This window comes from Stigmatopora argus, chromosome 2, assembly GCF_051989625.1.
Source record: "Stigmatopora argus isolate UIUO_Sarg chromosome 2, RoL_Sarg_1.0, whole genome shotgun sequence".
In the NCBI taxonomy this organism is placed as follows: Eukaryota; Metazoa; Chordata; class Actinopteri; order Syngnathiformes; family Syngnathidae; genus Stigmatopora; species Stigmatopora argus.
Window position 1 is genome coordinate 11,870,643 of NC_135388.1, and position 25,568 is coordinate 11,896,210.

Genomic DNA, 25,568 nt, shown 5'->3' on the forward strand with positions numbered 1-25,568 from the left:
TATACATTACATTCAAATTCTTTGGAATTGAAATATATTTTTTGAGTGTTGTCAAACCTAATGCTTTCATTAATTTTTCAAGCATTAATGCATACATCTATATATTGTCTATTAAAGCTTTAAAGCATTAACTCAAACTGTTTAACTCTATTTAAAGCTACAAGAAAACACATTTCTACACATCTATTTCACAACTGATTGATTATTGCAATGTTCCCAATGTAAAATTCCTATTAGATTGAAAAACGAGAATGATCTAGTAGTGGAGCGTCACTCTGCCGATGTGAGCTATGACATCATTATGTTGTCACCACATGCCTTAGCGCGTATCTTAATTTATGAAGCTTCTCATAAAGTCGCCTATAATCTTACCTTGTTCAAATAAAGGCTTTGCAGCAGGCAGGTGCAATCAGAGTGATGAGTAAACACATACGCTATGTCTATCTTGCCTATTAATCTGAGCAGCCAGCTGTGAGGAAGGCTTAGCAGCCGTATCTGCGCCGGTCCACACACCGGCCCGTCGGTGTCGCCGCCTCTGTTTGGATTTCATCGAGAGCCCGCGATGATTTTTGCAGAGAAAGCACAGATCAAAGCCAAGTGAATGTGGCTGTTTTGTGGAATATTTTGAAGCAGACAGCTTTTCTTGTAGATCTGGATCCATGAGAATCTTAACCTTTAAGCCTGTGAGGGATGATGGAGTGGCAGACTGGGACGTAGATGAAATGATGAAATGAGAACGCTTAGCATCATACTGTGACACTAAGCACATTAACTAGAAAGTGGGAAGTCAACTGGAGTTAATGTGCTTTTGCTTTTTTTTGCAAAGGTAGGAAGGTGAAAAATAACACACATTTCAATTATTAACCTTGGAAGAAAGGCCATAGGAACATTTCCAGTGTAAGCCAATGATATTTGATGAGATTTTGGCATCAAAATACAGAAACACACCAATCTGCCTTTGGCACAAACCAATGTGACAGACCTAGCAAAGAAGTGGGAAGATTTTAGTGAGGATTTTTGTCCATGCTCAACATTGCTCCCTCATTATTACGTGTAAAACATTTAGGTACTAAAAACAACAACCAAATGCTTAACATCAATAGGCTTCATTAGCAAGTCCTATTTTTGTACATTGACAGCATCTAGCACAGGTAAAATCTTTGGCAGCCTTACCAGCATCCAAGAGCATCGCTCAATCATTGAAATGAATGACATTCATTTTGCCGCAGAGTTGTTGGAAGACGTTTTATATCCTGTAGTATCCTGCATGTGGGACGACAGGTATGGCTTGGTGGTTAGTTGAAGCATGAAATTGATTTCAAGCTTGATTTAAAGGTTTCTTACAAATGAAAAAAACACACCAAAAAAAACCAAAATATAATTGATTACATGGTTTGAAACACAGTAATCAAATAAGCTTTTGATCATATTACAACTCATTGGCTGTGTGTTCTTAAGGACATGAAAAATAATTGCAAGAAGGCTTATCTGCGACATCTAATAATAAAGAGGTGATTAGCATTTGTTAAAATTCCTACACGGAAAAGGTCAGACTTCTGTTCAGACATAGGGAGATGAAAACATTCCACTTTTTTGGTAGGGAATGTCATGATTTGAATTAAGATTGTCAGATTGGCTGTAAGCTCATATCACAGAGCAGGCGTCATGTATGACCTTTTCAAGGAATTGTCATTTTCCACCCCTGTGATGCCACCATGGCTGAGTGGGGGAGAGGGGCCTCCTCCTTGGTCCCGTAATTTGTCCTGGCTGTTATCATTCACGCCACGCTTCTCCCAGCCACTGGCCCAAATGCCTATGTAACTACGGACCAGCAGGCTGCGACTACACAAAAATGAGAATGTAGCTCTTCAGGCTCCACTCTGCTCTTTGTGTGGAAATGCTTCGGCTCTGCTCTGTTGTTGGCCTGAGCATCACACTCGCCTAACCTGGCACAGAAGACTTCAAAACCAAGTGTATCACCGCTGACCATATTTACTTTTTATGACGGCTCTCGTGAAGTAAATCCAAAAGTTAAGTCGACCGATGTTTGTGGTACAATGTTTGTCTCAAAATGACATTAATTATAAACCACAACAAGTGAAAAATGTAGTGTTGCCAGTGCATGCAGAACTGGAACACCCTTTTGCCTGGGATACAAGAGCAAACATTTGCACAATTAAATCTTTGCATGGTAAATTACTCAAAGAGGGAACATAGAATTTACGTGGCCAGGGTTCCCCCCAGCGCTTTATAAATCTTGCGAGTTTGCTAGGCTTTTCTTCTTCATAAAATGCAATGATTTTGGTGTCGACCTCAGGTGGATGTATTTACTGTGCCTTGACTGTACACCAGTTTGCAAGGAAGGTCAGGGATTGTAGTGTTCTTACTTCTGCACTACTTAGTCACTTTGTTTTGACTGTGTGCACAAGAAACACACTGCTAAAATAATAAAAAACTAATCTGAACGGAAGCAAATTACGATACTGTAAAGGCCTTTTCACACTAGCGCTTGCCTGGCGCGAAAGGATTCGGCAACAATGCGCAAAGCAACCCGCGCCCTGTTTGCCAATGTGACCACATTTGAACGTGTTGACATAGCAGCATTTCAGGAAGTAAAAAAGCAAGGCTCTTTGATAACATGTCCGCCTCGCAAAAGGAAGTATTTTTTTTTCTTTTATAGCTGCACAGCTTTAAAGGGAGGTTATAGCAATCATAAAAAGGGCACTACTAGTTTTGGCAGGAATGTAGAGCCTTTTAAATGTGTTCATGAGCTACAGTTCTACCCAACCTGCTTAAAAAACTAATTTAGGCTGAGCGGAGCAGGTTTAAAATCCCTTTCCGTGCACCGGATTGGATGAGGGCTGTGGTGTGGAGTGGTGGTTCAGGATAGGCTAGAGATCTCGGCCCTGGGGCAACAGATGGTTGTCCATTGGCTTTAGGCATGGGTGGGGCACTGTACCGACAGTCATTGCTAAAAAATCTTGCTTGTCAAAATTAGGATTTTGGAATTAGGAGCGAAAATGTAGTGTTCAGTTTATTCCCCCTCAATGCTCTGGATTCTTGTCAAGAATAATCCATTTAGGTTTACTGTACAAGAAAAAGAATATTGAAATCGACTGTATTGACATTGATGTTCCTCAGAATGGAGGAATGAAATTTTGATTCAAAGAGAAATCCTCCATAGCCTCTCAAGTGTGGTATTTAGGACATTGTCCTTGGCGCTTGTCTAACAGCACATTTCAGTGCTGCCCAGTTTCCTTCCACTGGCTGGATAATGCAGCCTAATCCACATTAGCAATCACTACAGTCCCTGTTGTGTGGTGGCAGGCCTTTCTAATTGCTTGGCATTACTGGGTGCTTTTCTTGTAAATTTGAAGAGGAAGAACATCATTCTGCTGCATCCAAGCAGCAAATGATCCAATTAGTTTAATTTCCAAGTAACACTAAAAGCCCTCTGTTACTGTTACTGCTCCCCCTTTTGTTTGTCAAGTGAAATACTGTAAGTATTAAGGATGAGTGCTTGGGAATGTTATCATTCAAGTACAATTTTTGGAGGAAAAAAATAATCTACTCTGACAGATCAATGGGGGAAAAAGTCAAATCATTTTACAAGCAAATGTGTGTTTCTTAAAAACAATCCATGAAGGTGAGAAAATAGATGCTACTAACACTGATGTACTAATGGTACCTTATTTTACAATTTACCTAACTGGCTGCAATTCATTGATCATTCGCTGACAACCCTCCCAGTTCAAATGAAAGATTTCTATCGATGTAAATGTAAGTCAATGAGTTACGCAATAAGAAGGTAATAATTTAGTTATCTTATAAGATTTTGGTATAGTTGTGTATATTGCGTATAGTATAGCAACAGTATTTGGTAAAAAACTAAAAAAATGTAGATCCCATCACTAAGCTTCAACAGCAGATAAAGATCAGATAACGAAAAGCTCTGATGTCTTCATTTTAATTATGTTTGTTATACACTATTTTTTTTTGTCAATGACAATATCACATCGGGCTGATTTTCTTGTTTAAAACACTTGACGAAACTGTTTGATCACGTTTTGAGTGGAGGATGGAGCAGAGTACAGCATTGGGAAAAGAGAATTTACGGTTAGTGACTCGATGAATTAAAATACCAACTCATAGTAAAGGGTGACTAAACTAACCTGTATTGTTCAGCGAGAAATAAAAGTAAACAGCGCCTGAAACAAGTCCAAAGTAGTTTTATCAACTCTAACTGACTGTCCCCAAACTCCTTCAATCCTGCCAAAGTTTTCAAGCCACTGTAGCAGCGAGTTAAGCTTCTAAAGACATCAACCTAAAGCTGTTGACTTGTACTCGATCCTTTATTTCTCTTTCGTCACTATCCCTGGTGCCTGTCACTCATCCGCAGTCCCTGTTGGAGAGTCCCAATGGCCCAAGGCGTGCCACAACACACCAAAGGATACAGAAATGACAGACCGATGATACTTGCTTTTGTGTAGCACATCATTTTGCCAATCATCTGCATTTCACTTATGTGAGACTCCGCTCCTCTACTCCAAGTGTCAAGTCTGTTGGCCTACTTAGTTTGAAAGTAAAGTTAAAAAAGGGAGCTGATGAAACCATCACGTCCGAGTCTGCTTGACAACTCGAGCACTAAAAATGAAAGTGGAAAGCAAGCCATATTATGCTTTGTTCCATACAACAAATGGGAAAATTAATATGACAAGAAGCTCTCCAGTGTTGTTCTGGTTGATAATGTCGGCACGAAACCAGCAATGTTCCTCTCTGTTCTTTTCTTTGGTTTTACCTTAACATTGCAAACAGACAGGAAGTGTATCACACCATGGCTTTCTTTTTGTCAATAACAAAACTCAGTGAACCAAATTTAGTATGCATTAACTGTTTCTCTGTTACTCTATCCCATGTGCAGTAGTTGCGAATGGAAAAAGGACCAAAAAATTTATACTTTAGTAAAAGTACTGTTATATTGATTCATTTTTACTGAAAGGGCTTAGGGAAACATACTCAAACTAAAACTAAAAAAGAGATAATTTAAAATGTACTGAAAGTAAAAGTTACATAAAGGTTTTTTACTTTTGTGTGTGTGTGTGTTTTTGAATCAGGGTACATGATTTCCTTTTGGAAAAAGTGACAGCTGCTCTCAATGTGGTACACAGTAAATTTTGGTTAGTTTCTCGGTAGGGAGCAGTCACAGCATTTTTTTTCAAAGATAGACACATCAACTAATGAATATTATACAGCATTATACAATGGCATATCAGTATCATACCTTGGCTTTTACAGTTATGATCCATGTGTAGATATCCCATATACTCAAACACTTTTTAGGTGGTTGCTCAATTGTTATGATGGGACTGCTTACAAAAGCACACAAAAACAACACAATTTGATGATGCAAACTTGTGAAGTTTCAAGGTCAGTTTATTAATAACACAGACCACAGGAGTCTCATATCTTATTTTAACACAGTGCAAAAAAATCTGGATTGTGTAGAAGGGATCATATATGTTCAGAGGACATGGAGGAAGAAGAAAGTTACCACTTGGAAATATGACCAGGTATACCACAACATGTCAGTGATACAAAATTGTAGTTGGGATCGAAAATGTACATTGCTTCAGTATTTCATGCCCTAGAACCTGTCCGGCACTCCTCGTATGTGTATTGACACAGCTCCTGCTGTGTTTCTGATGTATCTGTGTCCAAGTCTCCACTGCAATAAATCACTTGACTTTGATTCCTGTAAATTGGCCACCTCTTTCACACGTTTTTTTGGTATGTGTGTGAGGAATATTTACCATCAGCACGCCTTTATTGATTCCTTTTGTGTGCTTCATCAATACGATAATGGCATTCTGGAGCCTACTCTGAATAAAATTAGTGGGCAGATATGCCCTTCAGATTAGAACAAAGACTTTCAGGATCCTTTTAAACGAGTTAAACAAGTTATGCGGCTTGGCGTCAGCAAACTGGGTTCACACATTGGATTCCCTGCGCTATTCAAAAATGTGACAATGTATATTTTATATCAGACGCAAACACAAATACTGTTCTGTGCCTGTGCTAAAGAAGAACATAGATTAGCAATGAGGCCATCCGCCACTTTTGTTGGAATTACTGGCAGTTTCCTCCGACACACATTTAAAAGCTTTTCATGCAAAAACTGTGGGAGTATTTGCTAAGAAAAAAATATATATAACTATATCAAATTTGGACAGTCTCATCTCACTGACTGAATGCAGCCTTGTCAAATTGTGCTAAAAGCAAGAGGGTTGGGGGAGGTTTAGATGTTTGTTCTAATTGACGCAATAATGAATGCTAACGGATTTGGGCCTTGGCTCGGATGGGGGGGATCGGTGCCAGGGTGCTTTTTAAAGGAGAGCGGTCTCTGCAGCAGCCCTGGGCGCTTGGCACTGCCACTTGCTCACAATCTCACACAAAAGTGTGCGGCAAGGACCTTGAGATAACCGCCCGTGAAATATCTCATCACATGCCTTTGATTACTTGTCCACTGGTTCCTGTTTTTGAGCCTGGTCTGCTTCAAAAACAGCAAACAAACATGATTTGTTTGACAATGGCTGCTTCACAGGCAGACAGTTGACGAAAAGGTTCACACCCTAGCTTACCGGGGGGTATCTATCATACCCAAGGAATGAAAAAAAAATCTATTCAATTGCACTGAGAGTGTCCTAATTTTAAAACTCAACTACGTATGACATCTAGTTAGTACCAATCGTTAAAAAAATGCTGCCGCCATTGTTAAAGCTTTTGCTCCGGCAGCTTGCTTTTAAAGCGTTCATTTTGACAGCACTAATAGAAATAAAAACATCATTCAGTTCAGTTGGAAAACTCGTTGCAAGGGCATCGTGAAACTTGAAGTCAGACAGCACAATTACAAAACAGATTCAATGTAATGTTACCCAGGTTAACCGCAGCATTAAGAAGACATCAAGAAGACAACTTTAAGAGCTAGTACATTGACATGGATAGTTGCTACATTAAACTTTGTATTTATTCTTCAGTTACACCTAAATTCCCAAGCTATTTACACTTTGGGAGTATAATGCAATAATATAAAAAGAATTCTCAGATTGCTCATTAAGAGGATTTAAACACATTTCCAATCCTGAAGCAACACTCTGTTGGGTTTCTAAATGTTATGTGGATATTGTGTGTTCTTTTAGTGTAAGCTATTTGTATAGACTATTCATGAGTGTGTGCTTATGCGTGTGTGTCCCCGCTGGGGGTGAAGACTGAAGCGCTTTATTAAAATGATGAGAGCAAGTTCAATTTGAATCATGCAGTGCCTGTCAGTGGCTTCTCGAATTGCAGGGCTGATGAAATTGCTCTTGCGGTTATTTAAAAGCAGTTGTAATCCATCTGAAAATGCTGTGATAGAACCCATTTAATTTCTTATTCCTCGCAGCAATAACACCGAGTAACAAAAATCTATCAAAGCTATGCAGCCTGGTGATTTAGTAATTATCTGTATTTTACATTACTGCAATTCAGCCAGGATTAATTGGAGTCTTATCTGAACAGAGTGGCAGGTCACTTACCTCCATCCAGCACAATGTGTTTTCATCTTAATCATCCACCTCCACGAGTTCACTGGTGACCTGCTGTGACAAGAATGATTATTTTGCTGGTGCACATAATCAGCAGTAAACATGGATATGCATACCGAAACCACCAGCTGTTCATAGCAGTTCTACAAAGTTAACGTTTAAATGCTTTGTATCCGAACTAATATTACATATGGTTTGCACTTGTTTCACATTTATAGATCAGATCCAAGCCGACAATAAAGTGTTGCTCACAACTGTGAGATGGCTAAGTCGAGATTTGCAGTGAGATATTTGGCAAAGATGTGAAATGTCAGAAAGCCTTTATTTTTCATTTTACAATTGCTTCTGCTATACACGTTTCAATTTTTGCTTCATTTCAATTGACATTGGGATGCTCTTTATGGTGAATGGAGTCATATAGTACCTCAGTAATAGATGCAATATGAATATATGCGAGCCAAGTCACTGAAACAAAAACTTCTTGTGCAAAGTCACAATGAGTCTGCAATTGGTAATGAGAAGTCTTTATACATTTAGGTTTTTTTTCCAAATGAAACAGTCATAACAAGGTTTGTGTCCTAAAGTTGTTTGAACAGGGTTTTGTAGGGAGACCTATTACAATTCAGCTGCTAAATAAAGTACCTGCTGGGCATATATAAATAATTCCAAATAGGGTCCAAAGTCTGTTTATTTGAATGGAGGATGATTGATAAGGACTATTGAAAACCAAACATGCCTTTTTATCTTTATTGGTCCATTTCTTATCCTTCATCATCTTGAATTTCTTCAAATTCATGAGGTTGAAGGTATTTGTTAGTCCATTTTTTAATGCATTGTTATCATCATTTTAAACAACTGAACGCAAAGCCTAAACTCTTTGTAAAGAACAATTTACAAATTCAAACAGCCAAACTCGTCTCTCCTAGTTTTTGCTCGTATGTAAAAGCAAAAAGTGACGGGTCGTTTTTTGTAAAAACCTGTTTTAGTTTCATCTTAAAAGAGATGGCATAAATAAACATGTGAAAAGGAAAATGTAACCTTGGGTTTCAAAAGTTAAGCCCTCTAAAAATGAGCTAGGCACTGCTTGTAAGGCTGTTAAACTGATGACACCTCCTCTTCTTTTTGCAAAGCTTGAATGCACGCATCAGTATAGCTTATGTGTCATTAGTTCCACTGGAAATAAAACAGTCCAATCCAAAAACTTTTTCAGCTCCCAGAGAACAAAGAAGTATGCTCTTAACAAAAAGTCAATGCCATCTATTTTCAATACCACAACCTTTAAAATTTGGAAAAAGCACAGTCCCGCTTACGCGGAGCAATGATTTGATCAAAGTAGGTCATTGGTGTAGAACAACGGTGAGTGGAAGGAAGAACAGGGTGAGCAACATGATTAGTGTCATGTTGTGATTCTGATTTGCGAGAACACACCAATATATCCTGTATTGATCATCTGTTTAAGCTTGGTTAATGTATGAGCGATGTCCAGTGTAATCCCAAATGGTTAAATTGCCTGCAGGTAGTGCAGCGGTAATAAGTCTCTTTCTCACTCTCGCTTTTATCCACGTGGGCTACCTGACATGTGATACGTGATAGTGGAAGGCCTGTTGGTTATCATATAATCAAGACTGAGTGAGGTGTAATATTATTGAAGAGCAGTCACTAATTTTGCTGAGAGACTGCATTATTTCAGACTAAAATGAATGGAGTGATATTTCGTGGACATTTGTATCCAGCATCAATGCAAACAAGAAAGGTCACAGTTTTAATTTCTTAAGTCCATTGAAACAGTAACAGTAAGAAAAAGATTACACGAGACAAAACAATAAATTATTGCAGGTGATAGACAGTAGAAGATTTTTTTTTAAAAAGCATCACATCAAAAATGATCCTTACTTAACATGCCAAAGGATTAGGTATTGCTTTTATTCTTGCAATTGTCGTGTACAGCTATGCTGCCTCAAACCAAGTCTAACCAAGTTAGTTAGCTTATTTACCCAAATCCAAGGGTCTACTTTAGCTTTAAAATGGTGTCAAACAAAGGCAATATTTTCCTATAATTTCAAACCCCGGGGACAAAACCTTTGGCCGTGTGTCACCATAATTAAACGTGTCTGTGCCCGACTCTCGACAGGGCCAATCAAGCTTCGACATCTGAGCGGCTCTTCCCATTAGCACATTGGCACGGGTTAAAGTGTCTTGTCTACAGCTGCAGTGGCACAAAATGATAACAACACAAGCTGATTTACATAATGTAGGGGCTTCTGACTGAAAGAAATGCACCCATCTAAACGTTACGGCCTTGGGAAATGATGAGCAATTAAGAAGCCACAATTTATAGCAAGGCTATAACATGAAAATAGGTATAGCCGTTTGTTGCTTCTGCATATGTGTTGTGTTGTGGAGCGGATGTGTGTGTGCTTTGTGAAGTTAAGGACATCAAACCTGCTTGCTGCCTGCCGGTGGATAAAACACATAAAAGACTGTCCTCACTGAGATTAATTGATTCCTTCACATTTGGATTCAGTTCAGAGAACCAGAGAAATTGGTTGTTTTGACTGAGGCATGGCTCGTATTCACTCAGCCACTCGTGGCCTAAAACACACACAATAAGAACACTGTTTGCTAGGTACACAGACAGCTTTAAAAAGTCTGTCTACATCATCACGGCAAAGACTTCAGCTTTGCTATAACTTTGTTCTGAGCATGTTGGGAAACTTTCACAGACAGAAAACCTGACATCAGGTTTGCCACGATGGCTGTGCTCTCAAGTTGTATTATTTTTTTGTGTTTGAACATTATTTTCTTCATATCAGAGGTCTAAGTAATGTGTAAATTGCAAACAATTGGTGATACCTTATTCCACATGATGCTTATTTATACTAGGCATTAAAATACTTTTGATTTTGCACTGGATTTTGTTTTTCTATCTTTTTATCCCCAAATCCAATTAAATGCATTTTTTCTTATGCCTTCAGTATGTTGTCCACCCTATCAACAAGGTCACCCATTTTTCTATTTGCATGTACTTTATTGAACTATGCTTGTTTGCAAATGGCTTACTATCTGTGCAATGGTAAACTTCCATACACCTTTTGTATTGATTTGTTAGTTTGTCTGCATCTAATGATGTGAGCAGTGAGTACATTGTAGGCAGCAGGTAAAAAAAAATGATTAGATTCTCCATGCCTATGGGATTGAGAGCATTGACGACATAGATGTGGAAACTTGGCAGTGGAGGGACTTGATGATGGCATTCTCATGTATTTTGATCTCCGCTCCCAGAAAGCCTCCCACACACTCTGCGGCATAAGTGCTCGCGTCTAATGCCCTCAGAGGATGTTTTGGTGCGTCAGTATGAGTCTAATTTAAGGATATCTGCATGAATTGGGAAGGCCTGGGGCCAAGCGTCTCCCATTTTTAGAAGGGAGGGGGGTTCGTTTGCGCCCCTTTCGGGACGAGAACCGCATTTCAGATAAGATCGGCGAAGGAAAGTGGTGAACCGAGCCGTTTGTTCTCGTTGGCCATCTCTCACGTTGCACCACTGATTGGGGGGAAAGCTAAAATTGCTTTCACCGGGGCTCACTCCAGCAGTAAGCAATGATAACTAACAATGCCCCGGGGACCTAGTTAAAGCTGCATCACACGCACTAGAAAACCACTTTAATGTGGCAGCATTAGGAAGCTGTCAGTTGGCTTGCTGGAGAAAACAGATTCCAACTCATTGCAAATTTTCAAAACATTTGTCATCTTCTACGACCCCCACACCCCACCCCAAAAAATGCGTATAATCAAGGAGGCATTTTAAATTTAATTTCACACAGCTTACCATGAGGAAAAAATATTTAAAGGTCATAATAGTGAGGATACGGAACCGAAAATTACCATTCGACATCTGCTCTTCACTGCAACCCTCGGCTGCCTCGCTCAGCCAAGAGGATCATGGAGTTCATGTCATGCAGTAGGTTGTTATTTTATCATGTTTACCCTTGTTATGATTCAGCTACTGTTGAGTGCGCATGTTTCGGTATTACATTAGTGACAAGTATAGTTTAAATGTGTGTTATATCAGAGGCTTTGCTTATCTTTTCTTTTTTTAAATAACTAAAAGTCATTAAAAAAAAAGGCACACAATGACTGAATGATGAAGAAACGCACACCCTCTTTACTGATCCATACCCTGAATTCAATCAATTCAGCCACCGTACTTGTAACAAAAATGAAAGTGGAATCTTAAATCATAACTTTTTGATGAAATGAAAGGACATGCCATTAAAGCATCCTGTTTACACACACAATATATATATATATATATATATATATATATATATATATATATATATATATATATATATGGACCTGAGGTCTTTAGTTGAAGCTTATTTTTCCTTTTAACAAAGAGTAAATTTGACTTGCATTTTTTGTGATTATGAAAGTCGAAGGAATCCGTTGTTCAATAGATAGAGTATGTCTGTATATTTGGCCACGCAAAGGATGCGGAAAAACATTTTCTTAGGTGTTTCAAGGAAAGTGTTTGAAAAAAAAAAGACACCCTAGCTTTTGCTAATGTCTTCTACTCCAGATGGCAATATTCTGTGTGTGTCTAAGAGGTGTTCTTATCCATTTAATATATGCTCACAGTGTATCCTGTCAAATATAGATTTGAATCAATAGCACTCTGGAGTGGCTCGTTAAACTTAAATCAGCTTGGAAGTGGTGCATGCTTGCCTCACAGCTGCTGTCATTAACCACTGCCTTGCAGATTATTGGAGAAACGTCCTTGTATGAGCAGATTTGCCAGTTTTCCCGAGGAGCGTCCCCTGCAATGCCTGCCGGTGCAAAGGACCAATTACAACTGCTTCTTTCTAGAACAAGTTCTATTTTTTTAACCCAAAACTGAGAGACAGTATAGAATACGCCCATAGACCCAATGAGTTCAAAACAAACAGGTTATCACAAACGAACCATTAGTGAATAAGGCCCATTGTTTAGTGAACAGTGAACTTCTCCTGAATCCTGGCTGAAAATATGGTTTTTCAACCACAATAAAGACCATAACACTTCAATGAAATGATTCACTTCACCCTGCAGAAGTACAATAAAGGAAAGGGTTAACAGACATAGCAACAATAATGTGGGTGCAGTGAGATGTGAGAAGTAATTAGTCAGCCTGCTCTCCAATATTTATCCAGTTAATTATTTGTGAGTATTACTCTTTTTCTTCCCTCGGCTGCCCGTGTTGTATTTTCCACACCATTTGTCACCGTCCAACGATTGAGAATCCTCGTTTCCTGTTGTTGTTTTCTTCATTTTCCCGTGCTTGCAGAGGTGTTACACTGCTCTCCCCACTTGTGCGAGGTCATTGGTGATTATTTATTCATTTGTACGTTGGAATGTCTCGAGCCAGATGTGTGAATGGATGTCAAACATCGCAGCGAGGTCACCGGGAGGTCAAATTACTTTCAGAGCCATCGCTAATTCACTTGTTTTTCAAGGATGTGTTGGACGTGTTTAGATGTCGGCCAGTCAGAAGAGGAACTAAAATGTATCACGACGAACTGTCATTGTTTAATCAATGCTTCATCCATGTTCCTCTCTGAGTATTGGATCTGAAAGAGGCGGGATTTTCAAAAGCGTGAAAAAAGTGTAATTATTTCCTTCTTGCTCGGCAGTAATAATATTACAGTAGTGCGGTGTGCAGTGAGCTTATCTTTGGAACAAATGAGCCGTCCCCTAGGTGCAGACTTCAGCTTGGGGCCTAAGGTAGACTACTTTCTTCCCCCTTTCTTCGCTTCGTTTTTAGACTCTCATTCATAGCGCATGCAATTATTTTTGAAAATAAATGTAGCGTAGAGGAAAAAAATTGGGCCTCTTGGGCGACGCAAATGACTTCCTTGTTTTTATTAGAAGACAAGGTGTTTATTAGCGGCCTTGTTGGCTTATTGTAGGAGGTTTCTGAGTTTGAGTAATTGTCCAATTAGGTGTAATTCCAGGATTGGTGCTAACCCAGGCGATTGTGCTGTAAGAGGAAGACTACCACCGGGACACACATTAATGAATCCCACTGAGACCTGTCTACCTTTAAGAAAGAGAGAGGGAGTCTGCTTCTGTTTCGCCTTCCCAAATCTTTTTAACGAGGCATTATAACTGGGATTTACAATTGAGACAAGACACTTGTGCTCCCTCCCCCCACTTCATCGTTCCTTTTCCTTCTTATTCTTTCCACTGGTTTGCAGAAATAATTTATCATTCATGTTGTTTCACTTCTCTGAGCAATGGCCTCTTATTTAAACAGAAAGGTTACCTTAATTGTTATGTAGCTCAGCTATTTATGCCCCAGCATAAAAATGCATGTTCGCCGCTTGGCGGAAAGGTCACTTGTTATAACCCAAATAACTTTTTCCCCCCCTTTTGTTGATGTGGGATGCTCAAAGTGTTGCCGGCTACTTCACGCTGGGAAACGGAACAAAGTTTGAGCAGAGGGCTCCTGAGGATTCCAATTGTTGCCTCGTCTCTGATGAGATGAACTCATTCTCTCTCACTTTCTCGCCCTATTTTCTCTTCGTGCTCATGTGGCCCCCCATCCCTAATTCTGTAGAACTGTGTTGTTTCTGGAATGCAGTCTGTTGGTAGCAAAGTTTTGCCTATGCCAGGATCTTGTTTGGTTCTCTAACTCCAACTAAATGCTACACGGTAAGAATAATTGAAGGGTTCTAAAGCACAATTTAATTTTAAGGTGTTCTCACCAATACAAACCGTTAATGGTAAACAGATCAGACACCCTCTTTATGTTCCAAAAAGCGAAAACAGCTAGTTTAAACTTCACGTTATTGGCTAGACTGAATGTCATTCCATATCATGTTTTAATCTGCTTACAGTATCAAAAAAGGACAATTGCCTCATTTATTATAGGATATTGCACCATGTCTGTTTTCTTTTATTATTTTTTTATAGGCTGGAAAGACAGATTTAACAGTACAGTGGCCCTTTACATTTAAATCAGACCAACCCTAATGAGGATAAAGCGTTTCAGAAAATGAGATGAGTCTTGGGTAAGAAAATCATTTGATTTTCCGGCGCTCTCATTTTACCTTGGATAAGCGTTCTAAAATAGCAAAGATATTTTAAATCTTTTTGCAATTAGCAAAGAAATCACACTTTGAATCACCAACAAATTGGACGAAATCTGAAAAAGACGGCAAGAGGATATGTTTGCTCCAATATTTTTTGCTTTTCAAATAGCCAGTAAGAAAACGATTTTATCCATCAATTGAAAATGAATTGGGGCAATCGTTGCGATATTCTTAGATGTTGAAGTATGCACGAATGTTGTTTTAGGTTGTTCTTTGTTTAAAAAGCTTAGGAACTTCTGTTCTTTACCATTGAAGCTGGTGATCTGCAGTTGCCATGGCAATGACAGACACATAACTCAACTTTATATCGCACTTTCACTACAGCTGCAGCTTCACCAAAGCACAAGAGAGACCAGAAAACAGGGACGCATGACAAACTGCACATTGTTTAGCAAACACGCCAAAACATCTCAGTTTGACTACATTACCTTTGTTCTTTGAAGCCATTTTAGTCCCTGAAGTCATGGTTACAGAGTGCATGACGTTACTTGCGTCTGCTCACAAGCTTCACAGTAAACAAGCAACTGCAGTTGAACTTTCACACACAAAAAACGGGTCAATTCTCTGGAATAAACAGTTATAAACATTAATAATCTAAGACTTTCCATTAGCTGTGATTTGCTGTCAATGCTAGCCAATTATTTTACAGAAGAGATGGCAAAATAAAACACTTAGTACGGAGGAGGACATGCCGCCGGCAACTTGTTATAAACAAAGAGGTTTGAAAAATTCATAAAGGTGAGTGCAGTGACGTTTAAGTTCTCGGACAACATCCTCACGCTTGTCAAAGTTTACGGGCCCGCTCTTGTCGGACGAAAACAAAAGTGTCGGGGCTACTCTAAAAAATTCAACAGGCTGCATAAAGAACAAAGGTTTGTCACGGCAGCATAAGGTGACTTGTAAAGGTCTCCAGAGTTCCAAATACTTACTCCCAGTTGCTACATATGAATGGATTAGGCACTCCAAATAGGACATGAAATAAAAGTGGAGACCCGAACTTAAGACCTCACCACTAGACTCGTGGCCCCAGAGTGTAGATCAAGTGGGCCCTCCTGGCCAAGTCAGTCGTATCAACACCACCGGCATCACGCAGAAATTGTTTCCCATCTCTTTTTTAAGGTTGCATCGCAGCAACAGCACCTTCCACATTCTTCTCTCCATCCCTTCTCACATTAGAGCCTCTCACAATCTCACCAGTGACACCGTCATATCCTGCATGGCAGCTCCTCGCTGCTCATCTTCACACTAAACCTTGTCCCTCTTTCAGGCTTATGTGGCAACATTCCTTTGCAAATAAGCTATTTCAAAAAGATTCATGAGCAGCTGGAGCAGCGCCGTCATCGGCTCCTTCAGCCTGACGTCTCGGAAGGCTCGAGGTTTCAAAACAAAATCTGGATTCCTGATCTACCGACAAACTGAGCCATTGGGAAGGCGCTTTTGCTAAGACGCTTTGTGACAAGATGATTCAGAGACACTGACTCAAATTCCCTATGAATATGGATGCAACTGTTTATGCCGCTAGGAGGAAGGGGGGTTGAATCAAGAACACTTGAGCGGTAAATATTTTTTTAGAACGGCAAACAAAGTCTTGGGTTGCTTTTGGCGATGATATATATCTGTTTTGCGAGAAAGAGATGATTATTTTTCCAACTGTGTGTGGGTTTGGACTGTCAGTTCATACCATCTTAAAAAGGATTATCTGATACACCTAGCTTTGATTTCAATTTGAATAGGTGTGAATTTATTTTGCGGCGCTCAATATCACATACAAATAAGTCCTCCATAATCCAATTCCACCCCCACCACACACCAAAAAAGGATGAAATAAGAATCTCATTATACTCTCTTGCTTTATGCCGCCTTGTTCCAAATTCAATATCACTTACATTTACCTGAAGCTCTTCAATGGGCAGAAATGTGAGAGAACGGCAGAGATATTATTCTAATTTCATGAGAAAAATCATCTCCAAGGGTTAATTCATATGGAAGCCCGAAGCCTATGACTTATTTACCGACCTGCCACATTGACTTCAGAGCGCTAGAATGTGGCGGAATGAAATTAGATTGCATTGTGTGCCTCTAATAACTCCACATGGAACAGCTCCTCACTCTGCTTGACACCCGGCACCCGCGTACAAAATACGGCGGCGGAGAGGGAAAGTTAAAGTTGCTCAGGTTCATCCCGAGGCCCGAAAAAACACAATGAATCAAAGTTTACGAAAGCTTGAGAGGTACAAGGAGCTATGTAATTTGCCGCGAGAAGTGTCCTCTGAGGAGGCGCGACGCGCTCCGGGAGGAGACGCTCTCCTCTTCGGTGTGAGGTGCTGATAAGATGAGGTGTCCTCTTTAAGGACTTGATTAATGGCGGCGGACCAGAAGGCCTCTCAGCGCAGATACTGTTTGCCTTTACTGAAGCACACTTGTGCGTCAGGTAGACGCGAGCTCCCGGGGTGCTTTGCTTCATTCGCGCCCAAAGCTGAAATTACCATCACCGCTCATCTTTACTTAGGCGGCTAAGATCACGATCGATGTTTCACAAGTTCATTGAAGCGGCGTCCTTCATTAGGTTTGAAAACCATTCACGCTGATTGATCCACGATGAGTGCATGGTATTGATAAATAATTAAAAAGCTCTCTGTTTAATTCGGAGCTAAGTAGAGGATGGAGTAGACTTTGGTGGGGGTTGTACTGGGCCAGTGGGCTCTTAGTTGGTGTAATGAAGCCTGGCCCCCCGCAGTGGCGTGCTCACTTGCCGCTCCGTGTCCGCTTCCCCACTTTGTCCCGGCGGACGTACAACCAGCTGGTTTCGTCTGCCAAATCCGAGGCAATCAATGCAATCTGGCTTGAAAGAAAATCAATAAGATGTATCCACTCATGTCTTCCACTGTAGAAGAGGGTCCTTTGCGGGAGCAAACCAACATGCAAGATTTAGTACAATGCTAGTGGCTGAGGTATTCCGGAGGTGAGACGGTGGCTCACATTTCAACTTATCCTTTTAGGGTTTCGACATTTTGAGCTCATTGTCCTTCTTTGATGGTGACAGACGTTCAATGGAGTGAAAATGGATGGGTCGTTGGTAGCCAATGAGTTACAGTCACCCCAAATTCAGCAAATGCAGACATTCTTTGGTGCGCAACATGGCAATGATGTCATTATAGTTGGAAAATGTATTTTTCCTTGGAGAGATGGATTGAATTTTGATTGAAGTTGGTTTTGCTTCTAAATTTCATTTTGTTACATTGTCATAAATTTGAGCTGTATTTGCACACAGTGCTTCATTTACAGGTGCGGTTAGTACACAAATAATGTCTATTAAAACACCAAAGACATAAGGCGACATGTTCTATTAGGACACATCGCTACGGGGTATGTATTTGGCTTTTTAGATCATGCGTATGTGCGACAGCCCACTAACCGGAGAAGGTGTTGTCCCACATTCACCAGTTCTTGGGCAGTGATTCTAATGCAGAACCTACCAAATTCTACACCCCCTGCCTCTTGCTATTGCCACCCTGGCTAAACCAGTTAACACTGCAGACAGGAGGTCATGGCCCAGCGGTGCTGGTGCAGACAGCTCCGAGAGGTGCGATATGAGTACCGCGCGCCGTAGCCTCGCCCACCCCGGAATATTGCCACACTCCAGTCATGGACTCGCACCTCGACACAGAAAATGATGGCTGTAAATCTAAAACAAAGCAAGGTCAACTCACACACGTGCGCAGACAGTGAGGGAACCAAAGAATCTGGAGTTTTGAAACAAAAAATTGTGCTTCGTCACACTTTTTTTAGTGCCAATGTCTATTTAATTGATGACTTTGTGGCAGATCAATCCATGATGCATAATTTAACATGGATCAAGCCCCAAATTAACATAATCACCCAATGGATATTCTGCAAAGCGTGGCACAGCACTGAATCCCAGCCTGCGAAGCAGTGACGAGGGGGATGCACCCAGCATGAGTTGACAAACAGTCACACACGCGCATTCTCACAAACACACAGTGAGGAATGAGGTTGATGTTAAGATGTCAGAACCATAGACCCCTTAAAGCAAATAGTGGGAGTTCCGAGTGTTTATGTAGAGACACATTTGAATAAGCAGCCACACACACACACCTGCGCCTCCGCACACACACACACACACACACACACACACACACACACACACACACACACACACACTTACATACACATCATCGTGGAGAGTGAGCGCTGAAGCTGCCTGCTTAGACGCCGCCTTTCGCAATCACTAAGCAGCTTTAGTGTCTCCTACCACAGTCCTGATTTAAAATTCATAAATGCTAATCCTTCATAATTTACAGTTTAAAAAGCAGCCCTGCTCACGGGCCCTGTGGCCACAGCTCTGTCAGAGTAATTATACCAAGGGGCTAGGATTGAACTACTAGCAGACACTTTCAACAGTCAAGGAAATCTCCCTCACTGGCACCAGACCCAATTATTCCAAATAACTAAACAGATTAGCGAGTTATTTTCCCTTTCAATCTGGACATAGGTGCCAAATTGGCATTGTACTTTAGTCAGGTGGGTAAATAGCATTCAAGTTGGGGCATGCCTGCTTCTTCGGAAGCCGAGGCTCTGCCGAGTCATTTTTATTAGCCACTTCATTTAATTTGTGGCCTCGCCGATTGTCTTTTACAAGGTTACGAGTCTCTCTCTCTCTCGCTTTGGCTGGTGTCACGAGGTGATTTGCTGGCCTCTCACTGTTCACTGACATGGCAATCAGCGTGGACGTGCGCGCGCGTGCCTGCCGCTAATGAAGGGGAGCTTATGTTTGGGGAAGTGCCAGTTCACAAAACAAATTCCATGTCCTTGGAAGGACACAATACATTGGTTCAGTTGTAGCGTATCAGGGATCCTTTCATCCAAGGCTGCTAATAGAATGGCATTATAAAAATGTTATGCTTTTACTCTAATGGACATCAATGACACTGAGTGCCATAAAAGATCCAAATGCTCTCCAAACATGGATAATTGGCTTTCTTTGAAAACGTATTCCACATCACGTTCCATCTCGATGTTGAGTGTACTTTCTGACGTCACTGAAAACATAAATGGTTGCTCTATAGGATTTTCTGCCTGAAGCACCTCCGACTAGGCCGTAAATACTATACACATAATGTACATATATATCATCAATGAGGTTTAATAAGATCTCCGAAATCTTTTCTGCAACGATATGAATTATGACAGAAAAATAAGCCATACTTTTCCAATTTTAATCCACTCAAGTTTCCAACATCATATTTTAATTTCACCAAAACGAAAAGGATCAGAAATATTTGAATCTATTTGACAGCTGGAAAGGCTCAAAGAGAACAAAGAGAGTCCTCATACATAGCAGATCTGTTTCCCCCCCCACCCTCTGTCCTGTATGAGATGGCCACGACCCTCAGATGATGTCTGAGCCCTACATCACTGTGACTTTCATCTCTAAGTGAAAGAAATCATGATTCCATTAGAGCAGATTAGGACCAATGCGCTGGACATCATGTCACAAATCCTGAGCTTTAAAGTTTCTCTGTCTTCTCTCTGTCACCATCGGCCATGAGGAACCAATCAGCCAATGCTCACACTTTTCTTCTTTTTCCGCTTAAAAACAAATCTGCTTCAATGCACTGTTATTTTGACCGGAATTCCTGCCTGTGTGACGCATGCACAAAGCTAACTAACACCAGGTATTTCCGAACATGCACATTGCTTTCCTGCTGTTTAAAGTACATTCCTCCTACAGTTATTACTATACCCATTTCTTTCTTTGCTCTGTGTTTCGCAACATTTGACCTCTACAATTAACCAGGCACTGGAGTGAATATTGAGCGGTCACACTATTGGTGACACACTGGAGGGGCTTTGCACTAGTCGGTGAGCAATTGACCTTTTGTTAGACAAGGTTAACACTTTCCTGGCCATGCTGTTTTTTTGCAATGGCGCATTTCCCATTTTTGTCAAGATAATTTTAATCGTTTGTGTGCTTTCACATTCAGAGATTATCATACAGTGTACGGTTTATAACAATCAAAGCACACTTTTCCTCATTTCACCTTTTTTCAATAAAGTCTTTGACACGAACACTACTTATCAACGCTGGCTTTTAAAATAGGGGAAAAACATTGATATTTCCCATAACATATTTTTTAAATATCTTGAAGTATTAAGGCCATTTCATGATTAATTGAATTACAAATCTTACTTATTACTCTAACATATGGAAAAAGATGTTTGTGTTGGGCAGTTATTTTAAAAAAAGTATTGCTGTTGACAATGGAGCATAAAAAGTTAAAAAGTCACAGAAAGAAGCGTGAAACCAGCAAATACAAAAATACAGCTTTCAAAATACAAAAGTTGGGCATGTCCACACTTTTGATTTGTAAGTTAGTTTCTTGATTTTTTAAAATTATAACTCACTGTTGCTTTGTTTTATTTCTATTCTACCGCTGTATTTTTCTGCTATCTGTGATGTTACGTTCAGTTAACAGCATGATAATTACCACACTCGTCATAAACTCGCAGTTGAACTCCCTTCCTGAAACTAAGCTGAAGGTTGTGTCTGTCGATGTTCAAAGAAGCAGTCTCCGAATAACACATTTGCACATGTAGTCTATCTCCTCTGAAACACATTGTGGCTTGTAATGTGTTCGGTTTGTGGTTCAGCCATTTCCAACAACCAAATAGCTTGCACGGATGATAAGAGTTTCATTATTTTCTGAACAAATCAAAGGCATCAAGCAGCATCATTCATAAAACAGATTTCAATATTCCACCTGTTCGTAATGAGCTGTTCAACAAAGCGACGAAGAGATGGAAGACAGAGCAAGAAATAATGGAGGTGTGTATAGTGCACACGCTCAAAGAAAGCAGCAGCCCAAAGGATATTGCTTTTAGTTATTCTGCATTCTTAGTTTGCATGCAGGAGTGGTGCAATTTTACAAAATAAAATCTAATCAAACAACAACGCGAGAATAAAACAATGAACTTTGATTTCAGCCGAAAACAAAAATAATGATCTCCTTTTTTTGTTTTCACCCTTTAAAGCCACGCGGAGTGACTTTGAAAACAGAAGTGAGGGGTTATTAAATTTTTGCTGTTAAAAAAAAGTTATATATATCTCAAGTCAAACACAAAAGCAACACCATTATTTTTCTCACTATTAGACCATAGATTTAACTGTAGTCTCAAGGTCATAATGTACATAATTGCCACACATTAGCAGTTTTTAATACCTGATTGCAGCAGCCTCTGGCTTACATTGTCCTTTTACAATAGGCCCTTGATTTACCTGAAATATCTCGTGTATGACTTGTGAATAGTTCACATAAGAATGAGTGTTAAATTCATGGTCTCACTGTAGAGTACAAAACATAGCAATGAAATCTCAAGAACATGCAGCTAGTTCACTGACAATGTTGCACACAGGTGTAACCATACATCCAGTCTTAAGTGATATAATTTGATCTTCTATTCTTTGACAAACTAGTAGTAATTGTGCATCTGGTGTATTGTGGTGTACTTTCTTTGAAACCTTGCCAACTTTTTCCTTCTTTTTGTCGTCTGCTTAGAAATCATTCAAGGATACAAAGACCACTGAGATTGATTTATTCCATGTTTCAGCGAGTCAAGGCTAAAACACTGTCATATTTGTGATAAGGTATACTGGGGGAAATGGCATTAAGTAATCATTCATAGGTATTTGTGACTTTTCAGTGGGACAACCTTTTGGGATTTTTTTTGGTGTGTATATATTCTCAATTGATCACTTGTTCAAACTTCAGAACCTTGTGATAGGTGGTGTTAGAGCCCATTTAATAATTTCCAAAAGGGCAATGTAAAAAATAAAATGTGGATTAATGGTAGCTACTTTCCCCCCACTTTTTAACATTTCTTAGATCAGGAAGTTATTTAACTAATTGGAAACATGCACACTCAAAAAAAGATAAAATCCACTTTAGAGTGTTATTAGGGGCCCTGACCATTTCAAGTGGTTATTCATTTTGATTTATTACATTTGTTTTTTTTTAACATGTTTAAGTTTTATTTTTCTTATTTTATTAATTGGCCATTATTTAATTATTTGTTATTATATGGAAAAAATGTTAAAAATATGCTAATAATAAATTTTAAAAAAGAATAGCAACCAAAAATAGTCACTAGGCCTATGAAGGGTTCAAGCCATTTTTTCCATTTGAGGTATAAAAATGAGCTCCATATCGCTTCTGACTGGGCGCATGATGATGATGTCACTTCAGTCATCAAGGAGAGAAATAACAGCAATAGCTCAAGGCAGTGCAGATGGAGTCTGATCTTGTTAGTTTCCTATGCATCTCTAATAGGCACATCTCTGTTGGGGGGAAAGGGAAATTGTAACACATTTCAGTAAAAGTAATTGGTACTCATGCAGACAAAAGCAGCCACATATTGCCATCACTATGTATACAGATGCCAATGTAATTACCTTCACTGTGCAGCCTGCTCCCTCTCCCCATTTGCCGCCTTCTCATATGATTACATTTTCGTTGCCTGTGTCATCTGTGAGAAAATCATGCCCCTGTGCTGATTAACAAATAACTCAATGATGAGCCGTAACAATGTCCGGTTAGGTGCTAAACTACATCGTATTTGGACAAAGATCTGAGGCCTAATGGGAATGGAAGCGGCAGTAATAATGCCAATTTGGTGCTGAAAAGGATGAGATCCCATTATTTCATGCTACGTTCCATGCAGCATGAATATCATCTCGCATTACTTCAATGTCAGAAACAAACAGCAGTGCTCTGTGTGTGGCAGGTTGTCCAGAGATGCACAGTGTGGCTCTTAAAAATGTAATTAGTTCATCTCTCCAGGAGGGTTTTTCAAGCTTTACTTATATGTCTAAGTAAAGTGAAGTCACTTTGATGATAAAAGGGATAAAAAGGCAGTGATAAGGTGGAATCTTGAGCCTGCTAGTGGAGGTCTAATTGGATGAAGGAACCCTGTAGCATGAGGCATTCATCCCTTATAGTGCAAAGACATTGGCAAAACCTCACACGCTGTTTTCACTTGATTCAATTAATCTGTTTTTCAGATAAACTGATGGAAATATTGCCTACCTTCCAATAAATGTCTGATAGCCCAGTAACATGATATCAAAAGGATGAACTCAGCATTCTTTCAGGTACATTTGCAAAAACTATTACTAAGTTCCATGCTGATTTTTACTTCAGCTCCAAACATCACGCTTCTTTTCATTATGTTGTGTTATTTATATGTGAGATGTAATATACCGAACAACTTGGGGGGAAAAATAGACAACTGTCTCGTTAGGCCACAGAATATTTATAATAAGGGCCAGCTGATTATGACAAAGTTCCTTGGCAAAGTATTTTTCTGATGTCTGAGTCATGAACATTCAGCTACACTGAGCCCAGTTAAACCTGAAGTTATTTCGATGTTGTTTAGGGATCTTAGTGACCTCTGAAAATGGGTTGTCACTGCACTTTTAAAATCATTTTGATTGGCTGAGAAATACTGGTAAAGTTCGCTAATGTTGCGAGTTTTCTCCATATGTGAATAATGGCTCAAATAGTCATTTAAAAGGCATGCAAATTGCCTCATTCTCTGTTCCATAATGCAGTTCTTTTAGCTTATTTCACTGTGTCTGAGCATACAAAGGGTTTTACCGCTATAAAGATTTTGAAGAGCAATCGGAGGAAAGTCTCAAACTCGCGCTTACTTTGTTCTTCTTCTCGGTGGGGACACTAACTAAAATTGCTACTCCTCCACTATTCTTGATGGATCAGAAATACATTAGCTAATTATGTACATTCTACCACAAAAAGGAAGAACAGACAAAAAGTGAGTGAATAGTTGTACAAAAAAGCCCCATCATTAAACATATACCCTGGCTAATACAGTTTGCAATGCTTTGTTTTTTTAAGCGTATAACAGAAAGGTATTTAGTTTCTTTTTAAAAGTTGGCCATGAGGAATTTTCATGTCAATATGAAAGAGTCTTAACCTAGATTTAAATATATATATATATATATATATATATATATATATATATATATATATATATATATATATATATATATATATATATATATATATATATATATATATATATGTTTTTCCAGCATTGCATTGATAAATAGTACATTTTGCATTCATTTTCTCATAAAAATCATGTTTGCAGGCTTACAGTTTGTTGATGATCCAAATTAGTACTGTTTATCTTAAGGGTATTTCTGTTCTACTAAGTGCTCTTCTCGTTATGTTTTCAAAAGCATAATAATCTAATTCAGCGCTTGCATTGGCTCAATAAACAAAGCTTGGGTACCTAATATTGTGACCAGTGAGTGTCAAGATACTTTTCCCACTGCCTGATCCCAAATAAATTAGCAAAAATCACCCTCTATCCAAAGCCTGGCCTGTGGCTGAATGATCTCATTCAGTGAAATAAGTTCCTCATTCCATGTTTGGTGTTGTAGCTTTTGTTTTCACTTGGCTGCTGGTGGCCAAGCTGAAGAAAAACATTGGCCTGAGCAATAAAAGAGGTGGGAGGGTGAATAATGTGTCAGGTGCTCTGAATGAATTACTAAAGTACCGAGCGGAGCCATGGAAAAATCTCTGTGTGAGGCCCTAATCAGTTGCAAACAAGGACGAAGGGGTATGGGTGGTGGGGAGCTTTCATTCCTGTAACTAATAATTTGCGGTTTCCCAATGCAGCCAGCCAGCGCCGAAGGCAGAGACTAATAAACTTGGAGGCTGTGTAGATTTATAAATGATTAATTAAGGAGCATCCCATGGGAGCTCTAGCAGCTATAAGCAAAAAATAATAATTAGCTGGGTTGAGACTTAAACTA

General features: G+C 39.5%; 1 protein-coding gene across 25 annotated transcripts in view; it reads right to left on the reverse strand.

Moving 5' to 3' along the window:
• LOC144090757 (uncharacterized) overlaps positions 1 to 25,568 on the reverse strand; it is a 151,258-nt gene that overhangs the window by 35,446 nt on the left and 90,244 nt on the right. For 10 of the 25 annotated variants that reach the window (XR_013305522.1, XR_013305527.1, XM_077622671.1 and 7 more), the window contains 2 exons: positions 7,572 to 7,631; positions 1,174 to 1,263 (listed from right to left, as the gene is read on the reverse strand). The gene's annotated coding sequence lies outside the window, so the exon portion shown is untranslated. Of the gene's footprint in view, positions 1 to 614; positions 707 to 889; positions 983 to 1,173; positions 1,288 to 7,571; positions 7,635 to 10,022; positions 10,173 to 15,138; positions 15,246 to 22,790; positions 23,067 to 23,180; positions 23,255 to 25,568 lie in introns of those variants that run through there. The other 15 variants (XM_077622584.1, XM_077622542.1, XR_013305525.1 and 12 more) reach the window with 12 other exon arrangements.